At 38.2% G+C, this 9,830-nt stretch overlaps 1 pseudogene; it reads left to right on the top strand.

The window, feature by feature from the left end:
* The first annotated feature begins 200 nt into the window (after nt 1-200).
* LOC100353940 (S-adenosylmethionine decarboxylase proenzyme-like) lies at nt 201-1,567 on the top strand (annotated as a pseudogene).
* The last annotated feature ends 8,263 nt before the right edge of the window (nt 1,568-9,830 follow it).

The raw sequence follows: 9,830 nt of genomic DNA, 5'->3' as shown, positions 1-9,830 counted from the left end.
TCTTTAATTTTTGCTCACACACACTCAATAAAAAAGCTGGGACATTTTTATTAATACTTTTTAAAAAGTTAGTATAAAATATAGCAGGGAAAAAAGGAATCTGAACTTCAGTAACAGCTGGAACAACTCTCAGGTCTGGGAGAAAACATTTAATTTAGTTGGTTTTCTGTGGTTGTTGATTGTTCACTAGTCTCACAGTGATGGAAGCTGTGCATTTTTTCCTAAGGAACAGAGAGACTGCTGGAGGTTTGGTTCTCCAGGCAGCACCCCAATGCAAACCAAGAATCTGGGGATTTTCATATTATCCCAAGATCTGTGAGACATGCTTTTGAAGGGTGTGCGATGTTTAATCCTAAGTGTGACAAAAGCTGACAAGCAGGAAGCTCACATGCTCAGTGTAGCCTGTTGTCTCCAAGAGATGTTTCATTCTGAAGACGTGTGGTACCAGTTCCCCTTCAGAAGCTTGCTAGGGACTACAGTGGGTTTGAATCAAATCAAATCTTCTTTTATTCTCAAAGCATTTCATGACACCTTCTCACCAAGGGTACCCAAACCAGGATTTGTTGGAAGAAATCACTTTTTAATGCAATTTTCATAAATGTAGCATATCATATAGGATCTATGATTTCCGACTGTTGGTACTTGCATACTCTGGATTTCATAGAGAGTTGGGTAATTAGATAGCCAGATCAAACCCTGGAGATTCTGATAAGTGAGCCTGACCCAACAGATCAGTTCTACATGACAAACAGTGTTACTGCAAGGGACGGGATGTTGCTCATGAGAATGGAATTCCTGTCTTGATACCTGGCTTTGTCATTGATGCCACACTGTTCAATCCTCATGTGTACTTGGTTAATGGAGTGAAGTTGAATGAAACTTATTGAATTGTTTACATCATTTCAGAAATAGAATTTTCAAACAGTAGGTTGGAAACAAACTTAAGTCAGACCACCTATGATGATCTGATCAGGAAAATTCTGGAAGTATTCAAACCAGGAAAATTTGTGACTACCTTGTATCTTTGTTTTTTTGTTTGTTTGTTTGGCTTTTTTTTTTTTTTTTTTTTTTTTTTTTTTTTTTTTTGACAGGCAGAGTGGACAGTGAGAGAGAGAGAGAGAAAGGTCTTCCTTTACCATTAGTTCACCCTCCAATGGCTGCTGCGGCTGGTGCGCTTGGCCGGCGCACCGCACTGATCGGAAGCCAGGAGCCAGGTGCTTCTCCTGGTCTCCCATGCGGGTGCAGGGCCCAAGGACCTGGGCCATCCTCCACTGCACTCCTGGGCCACAGCAGAGAGCTGGACTGGAAGAGGGGCAACCGGGACAGAATCCGGCACCCCAACCAGAACTAGAACCTGGTGTGCTGGCGCCACAGGCGGAGGATTAACCTATTGAGCCATAGAGCCGGCTTTACCTTGTTTGTTAATCAGAGTTGTAAATGTTGCAGAGTGCTTTCTTTGCCCCCAAAAGGCTGAAGGTTTTAAATGTCTTGATGCCAGTGTTCCACGTTCAAAAATTACAATTTTTTTTTCACCAGTTTTGCTAAGCAGCAGCAATAGCAGAGTTGATTAGGAAACATGAAGAAATGATGTAAAAAGAGAACACACATAGAAGGAGGTGGCTGCTTTCTTGATGTTGATACTGGGGACCAGGCTTTCCATAATCATCACCTTATAGTTGCATAAAACCACAGATGTAATGATAGTGCAATCATTTTGAATTATACATATTATCATATCAAGGAGTTAGATACCTTGCATGAATGCTCCGTTCTGTTGTTTAGGTATTCTATGCCACTCTTGCTGTGAAATTGAAGTGCATGTAGAAAAATATCTCTTTATTATATGAAACTTTAAAACACTTGTGAAAACAATTTAATTTGATTTATACTCAGTGTAGTATTTCTGCAGGTATCGTCCAAATTTCCCCATGGACAAGACTTGTGATTAGGTGTTAGCCTCAGCCTAACCACTGGGACTAGTATATTATATTGCTCCCAGGATTTTACATCTAGTTACCTCTACCTTCTAGCACGTATTCTGTACTATGTTATTGAAATCAATTTCTACTTAATACAAATTTTTTTAAAACAGCAATTAAAGTTTTTGTTTACAAGTTGATTCCTCGTCAGAAACTGATTGCAGTAACACTTTTTGTGTATTTCTATTTTAATTATTGTTCCCTGAATTTCATTTCTTTAATTGATTTCTTCCCTTACTATGCTATCTGTCCCCATCCCCCAAACAAGGCAATACATTTTCATACTGTAGGTTTATATACTAATCTTGTGCCACATACAGGGAAGCAGAGGGTGGTCCCTGGTAAAATTTTCTTGTAAGTGCATGAAAATTTAACCTCGTTTTTATTTGCCTGGACTGTTTTAGAAGATAGTACAATAAACCTATCCAGTTTTGATTAGCAAAGAAGACCTATAGAGAATTGTAGATTGAGTCTAGAGTGTCCTGGCCCACCTGTGTGGAAAACATAAGCAATTCTGTGCTTCACAGTGAATGAGATGAGCTTTTAATGAGTATCATACCTTGACTATCTTGTTAAGTCCTGGTATCAGGGATTTTTGTCATTAAGTTGATTAGCAAGGAGAATTAACAAAGGTTGACCTGAATTCAATGTCAGTTTGGATCATCAACTTAACATTTAATAGCATAGTGTAAAGTTTGATTCAAAACCAAATCAGCATCTTTTCCATCTTGCACCTTAAAGTTCTGTGACTTTATAATGGATATGAATGTTCTGACTTCACATGTTCGTCTGACTGTGCTGTTCCTTTCACAATAGCATTTACAGGATCAAATGAATGACTTACTGTCCAGGTAATGTAGATATACCACAAAGAAACACACAAATAAATGAATGAAATGTAACATAAAATTCTGTAGTCAAAAGGAAATGACTAGAAATACAAGCTTTCAATACTTGGCATCTTTTAGCTATATTTACAATTGCTGTGGGATTTTAACAACTGACAGAACATGAACATGGAGTAACATTTCTATTTCTTATCCTCACAGTGTTGTGCTCAAATAATGTCTGGATCAATGGGTCGTTGCAGTGATCTTTTGTTCCTTCCATAATTATAAATGAAACCCTCCCTTTTAGGATTTTAAACATAAAATCCACTTGGTTTGAAATCAACTGGTTTGGATATTCTTCATGTTTAAGCACATGACTGATTGAAAGTTTCCTTGAGGGAGTTTTCAATCAGTTTCACCAGCATGATTTTGTAATAAGCACAACAGCTAATATTTTAGTTGCTATTCAGAGGACCAGTGCTGAAAGTGCATTTTGTGCTTGAACGGTATCCCAGTAGATTTGATGATGATTGTTGGCTGAAGTCTGATTCTTTTTTATCTAACAGATTTAAGAATTCTATTGTAGAAAACTTGCACAGCTTTCTGTGGAACAAAGTCTACAAACATGAAAACTATAGACTGAATAGTAATCTAATCTCAGTATCATAGAGGAAAGTTTGGTGACACAATTTCTCCCTTCATTGGTATTGGACTTTAATCAGTTGAAATGTATTTCTGTACCACAATTTAAACTTCAATAAAAATTTGTTTTATTTAAAAAAATGTAAAAAGAACATAAAAAGACCAGGAATATAGGAAAGGGCTATAACTAATAATCAAATGGAAAGATGTTGTTTTTACTCATATACCATAAATTTTAAATTAATGATTATAATTTCTTAAGAATTTAAATTTTCTTCTTTTTCCCAAGACTCAGATAATTTAGTCACAGAAACATTGGTCTGTAAACAAGCACTTCAGATAAACTGAACTAGCAAGTCAGGGTGAAAAGAACAAAGAAAAAAGAAAACAGGCTGTCTCTTTTCCAGGGCTAATAGTCCCTCCCTAAAACCAGAGTATGAAGTATGAAGATAATTTCTAATAAAATTCTTACAGTCTGTTGACTCATAAATATCTGAAAAGGCCTCACTTTGATGGCAGCCGATGGCAGCTGTCAGCACCAAGACTTTCCACGACTAGCGTCACTAACACTGTTGTACGGGAAAGTGGACTACAACAGATCAGATTTGTCCAGATGAGTCCAAGACCAAAATTGGCAGCTAAAATGGTAGCTTTCTAAATATCAGGAGCCTACAGTAAACCTACTCTTTTATTTAATTCTCCATCTGGACCATCTTGTAAAGTTTTGCTTTTTTTTATTTTTTTAAAATGTTACAGGTGCTCCACAATGGTTACTTGTGTTGAATGTAATTGAATTTAGCTAAAATACAATTTAATTAACAAACATAAACACTTAAACTGAGCCTATAGCTTGCCCAGAGCCAAGCATTCAAAGAGGGAGAAGAAAATTTAAAAGATAAATTAATTTAAAAAACAAAACGAGTGCTATTGTGGTTTGTCCCCTGAATTCAAATGCTTGGGATTTAATCGCCTTAAACCACATGTTCCTGTATTTGGACACAGGTCCTTTGGAAAGTAATTAGCATTAGATGAAGTCATGTGGGTACAATGGTGGCTTTATAACAAGAGAAAGAGATACCGAAGTTAGCAAGTTTACCTTATTTCACCATATAATACATGTTATGGCTCCACAGGAAGGTCCTCAGCAGAGGCCAGCACCAGGCTCTTAGATTTCCAGAGCCATGACATAAATAAAATCCTTCCATTTATAATTACTCTGACTCTAGCTTTCAATTATGGTAATAGCAAATGGACTAATACAATCAGTCTAGGAGAATTTATAATGCGAGGTCTCTGAAGGCAGCATTTTGATTCTGATCTCTGCACTTAATAAGATATCTTGAGGCAAGCAGTAAACTTCATAAAACTGCATTTCCAACTTGTGAGAAGGTAAGGAGAGCAACCACCTCACAAGTTTTTGAAGGTAAAATCAGACAATCCATGTCAAAGGCTGAAAATCCCATGTAAATGCTAGTTACTGTTACCCTTTGGTAACCCAATTGATCAGGGATTTGTAAGAATATTTCTGAGCTCTGAAGCATGATAGCAACACTTTTCCATGAGACTTCAAAGAGAGATGAGAGGGATTTGAAGTTGGACAAAGATAAATACCACAGTAAGAAGTTTAAAAACATCATTTCTGATGGAAAGGAAAAATAAATTGGCTGGCTGTGCTAATCTCCATGAGTGTTATCTACTAATTAATAATATATTTTAATTAAACAAAATCAAAGTACTCTTCATGGAAAAGAAACGGATATTATTATATTTCATTCTGCTTGCTTAATTCTTGTGTCATATGAAGGACAATTTATTTCAAAAACCAGAAAGCTCAGACACTGGGAAAACAGGCAATGGGCGTGAGCTCTTAGTCCTGCCACTTAATCTAATACTTTCAGTAAAAAGACAATGTCCATCTTGCAATAATCACTGAAAATTGTTGGGCATTTATATTTACCATGCATAAGGCCCTTTCACCTGGAAAGAAATTTTTTTCCCCCCTCTGATTTTCTCAAAAAGAGGAACTTCCAGAAAAGCAGTTGATAGTCAATCTAGAAAGGAGCAGAAAGATGGGTGTTTAGAGGTGCCCCAGAAGTGTCTACACAAGCAAGATAAACTAGCTTCTAGTCACATTCCCCTTTCCTATTTTCTCACTATATCATTTCCAAAACTCCAATAATTCTGCATAATGCATCTCAACTGCTGACAGTGCTTTAGGATCTGCTCCACCTACGTTTCCAGCTCCTATTGGTGTTCTACCTCCCCCTTGGCTTCAGTCAAACTGAACTCTGGGCTGTTTCCCAAAGAAGGATCCCTTTCATCTGTGACTCTGCTCCTGCGCCTGCTTCTCTGCTTAGGGCTTCCGTCATCTGCCAGGACAACTTAATAAGTTAAAGACTGCTATGGGCCGGCGCCGCGGCTCAATAGTCTAATCCTCCACCTTGCAGCACCGGCACCCAGGGTGCCCCGACCAGGACTAGAACCCGGGGTGCCGGCGCCACATTCTGTCCCGGTTGCCCCTCTTCCAGGTCAGCTCTCTGCTGTGGCCAGGGAGTGCAGTGTAGGATGGCCCAAGTGCTTGGGCCCTGCACCCCATTGGAGACCAGGAGAAGCACCTGACTCCTGCCTTTGGATCAGCGCAGTGCGCCAACCTCGGCGGCCATTGGAGGGTGAACCAATGGCAAAGGAAGACCTTTCTCTCTGTCTCTCTCTCTCTCACTGTCCACTCCACCTGTCAAAGTACCTGGCTCCTGCCATTGGATCCCGGCCGCAGTGCGCCGGCTGTGGTGGCCACTGGAGGGTGAACCAACGGCAAAAGGAAGACCTTTCTCTCTGTCTCTCTCACTGTCCACTCTGCCTGTAAAAAAAAAAAAAAAAAAAAAAAAAAAAAAAAAAAAAAAAAAAAAAGACTGCTATGAAGTCCTCTTCTAAACCAATTCTTCCAATCCTTACCCCATAGTTATGTGTTTTCCTGTTCTATACTTATAAAATATCACTACATTGAATTTTAGAGCATGCATCATATTCTGTATCTAAGCTATTGCTGATGTGTCTGTCTCTCCCACAAGACTGCTGATTCCTTCAGTAGAAGTTTACATTCAAATACAGCTAAGGCTATACTCTAGCTATTAAGCTTTTTTGGGATGCATAATTTTTAAAATTTTTTTATTTATTTGACAGATTGAGTAAGACAGTGAGAGAGAGAGACAGAGAGAAAGGTCTTCCTTCCATTGGTTCACCCCCCAATTGGCTGCCACAGCCTGCACGCTGTGCTGATCTGAAGCCAGGAGCCAGGTGCTTCCTCCTGGTCTCCCACGGGGTGCAGGGGCCCAAGCACCTAGGCCATCCTCCACTGCCTTCCCAGGCCACAGCAGAGAGCTGGAATGGAAGAGGAGCAACCGAGACTAGAACCCAATGCCCATATGGGATGCTGGCGCTGCAGACGGAGGATTAACCAAGTGAGCCACAGTGCCAGCCCCTTTGGGATGCATAATTAAGATTACCCACAAATGGAGAGCAATGGACTGCCTCATAGGTACATTTGTTCCCTGCATTGTTTGGGAACTAAATACCAAGAGAAGATGAAAGCCACCCAACATACGACTGTCTATATAAGTAGAGCTAGAAATTCCAAACTTGGCAGAGTTGTGAAATCATCTGGGCCAAGAACCCTAAAATTAAAATGTACAGGCAACCACTGTGGCACTGAGAGTTTACTTCTTCTATGTCATGTAAATGCACATTCTAACATCACTGGATAGAAACAATGTAAATAATTCAAGAATCTTCTATGTTAAGACATAATTCTGATGCATATGATTGTTTTTCTTCCCTGCTATGTTTTTTCTTGGGGAATTCTATTGGACATAAGAATAATTAGATAATAGAGAGCATCATGACAAATCCAATAAGTTACAAGGAAACTCAGATGACTATAGTGTTCTCTTAGCTTTCAAGTGCACAGCAAGATCCGGACCCAAACTTTGAGATATATTTTCAAATGCAAACACTCAGATAAATGTTACAGTAGTGCTGGATCTCACATAAACCCCTTCTCTGGAAGGCAAAATATCTGACACTACTGCAAGTGTAGGAGCCAAATTGTCCTATCTGAACCAACGGCATCATTCCCAGTAGCACCACCTGGCTCCTGTGGGCTGGAGTGGAATTGCCGGGGAGGAGGGAGTCAGAGCATTGAGTTGCACAAACATAAAAATAACTCTGGCTCTAAAATAAGCTGCATATGTTTACTGTCCTCTGGGGAGGAAAGAAAGGCTCGTGTATGTTTCCAGCCTCCACACCTCCTCCTTTATTTCTTCCTCCAAAAAAATGGTATCTCCAGATTTGGAGACAATTGAACTAAGCTATGTAATTCATGCTACACAAGTGATCCGTGTTCATGGAAGAACAGTTGGTACCATAGCCTTTTCTATTTCATTGACTTCAGAGAACAAATCTTATTGTGCCCTGAAAGCATCACTGTTCTTTGCATGAATTCATGCCCTTTGTCATAAAGTCATGACTCATGTTACGTAAAACCAATGTATCCACCCTTCCTTTCTAGAAATTTATGTATGTGTGCATTAAAGTATTTACATATGAATTAAATATGGCAAAATGTCAAAAACTGTTAAATCTACCTGTGTTCACTGAACTCTGTACTTTTCTATATTATGTGAAGTATTTTAAATATAAACTTAAAAGGCAAAAATAAGAGGAAAAATGAGATCCAAGTTGCTCAGGGAACACAAATGATGTACAAAGATTATTTAACTGGATTTCCTTCTGTGGATGGCTACTGTTGTAAACAATTGATATCTATTGATGAGAGATCTGCTTGACTTTCCTAAACTATTACCACTTCCTCAATCCATGAGAAAAATTTGCACTTTGGTGCTATAGACACAATAAAAAATAAAAATCTCTGTGGATCCTTTAACTCCATTTTCTTCTGTAATGAAAACAATCCTAGCAACAGTGATATGGAAATACAGCAGGCAATTTTACATTGAGAAGAGAAGAGAGCTCAAATTCGGTTAAGCACTTCTTAAACTCCTTTCCTAAACTCTGTATTTATGCTTCAGTTAATAGTCCTTAATATTTTATTTCTATAATATTTATGATAAGAGCCTTTATAATGCTTTTATGGACTAAACAAATATCAAAAATGGGAAAAACAGAGGGATATAAGTGTATTGGTGAATCCAGTGAGCCAGAAATGGCTATTCCATTCCATCCAAATTTTGCCATACAAGAATATATGCAAGTATTGTCAACTGTTTTGACTTTCAGAAAAATTTTCAAAATCCAAATTGTTAAATACATCTCTAGATTTTAAAATTTACAATGATTTAAAAGATATAGACTTAGGAAATATCTACTTATGATTTTTTTTAATATTAACAAAAACATAGGTAACTTCAATAGTTTACCTATTGATCATGTGAAAGAGAAGCATACCAAATAAAAGACTGGGTTCACAATAGGGGGCCAGTGTTTGAATCTGTTACGATACCTATTAATGTTGAACCACCTATTTAAATTAAGAGTCTTAGGTTATTCATCTGTGATACACTGTCAATAATATTTTTTAAACTATTGCCTGCAGATTAACTAGTAGGAGGCTTGTTTTAAAAATGTTACTGCTTTTTGAATATCAGTGTCTTAAATACCAATGCAAATAAAAAGCAATGGTTTTTAAATTATAAAAATAGATTCAGATATTCTATGAAATATGGTTCAACTTCTGGTTTTTTCAACTTTATAATGGTATAGAAGAGATACATATTCAATAGAAATCATGCTTTAAACTTTGAAGTTAGATTTTTCCCTGGGCAAGCGATGTACAATATCATGAGTTTTTGCAATACTGGGCAACAACAATGAGCTGCAGTTCCCAGTCAACCCTGGAATCATGAGGGTGAAAAAGCAAAACTCCGCAGTGTGATGGGCTGCCAGCATGCTCTGGATAAACATATTCAACCAATTTAATGAGCCATTCGGCAATTTACTATAAAATATGTTTTGCCCAACTGTTGATATAAGTGTTGTAAGCATGTTTAAAAGTAAGCTGGGTTAAATTATGACATTTAGTAGATTAGCTATATTAAAGGCATTTTAGTTAAAATATTTATTTTATTTTATTCATTTATCAGAGGTAGAGTTACAGACAGTAAGAGGGAGAGACAGAGAGAAATGTCTTCCTTCCATGGGTTCACTCCCCAAATGGCCAAAATGGCCGGAACTGTGCCAATCCAGAACCAGGAGCCAGGAGCTTCCTCCTGGTCTCCCACGTGGGTGCAGGGAACCAAGCACTTGGGCCATCTTCTACTGCTTTCCCAGGCTACAGCAGAGAGTGAAATTGGAAGAGGAGCAGCTG

This window comes from Oryctolagus cuniculus, chromosome 4 (assembly GCF_964237555.1).
Source record: "Oryctolagus cuniculus chromosome 4, mOryCun1.1, whole genome shotgun sequence".
Classification (NCBI taxonomy): Eukaryota; Metazoa; Chordata; class Mammalia; order Lagomorpha; family Leporidae; genus Oryctolagus; species Oryctolagus cuniculus.
The sequence above is the reverse complement of the archived record's forward strand: the minus strand, read 5'-3'. Positions and strand labels throughout refer to the sequence as shown.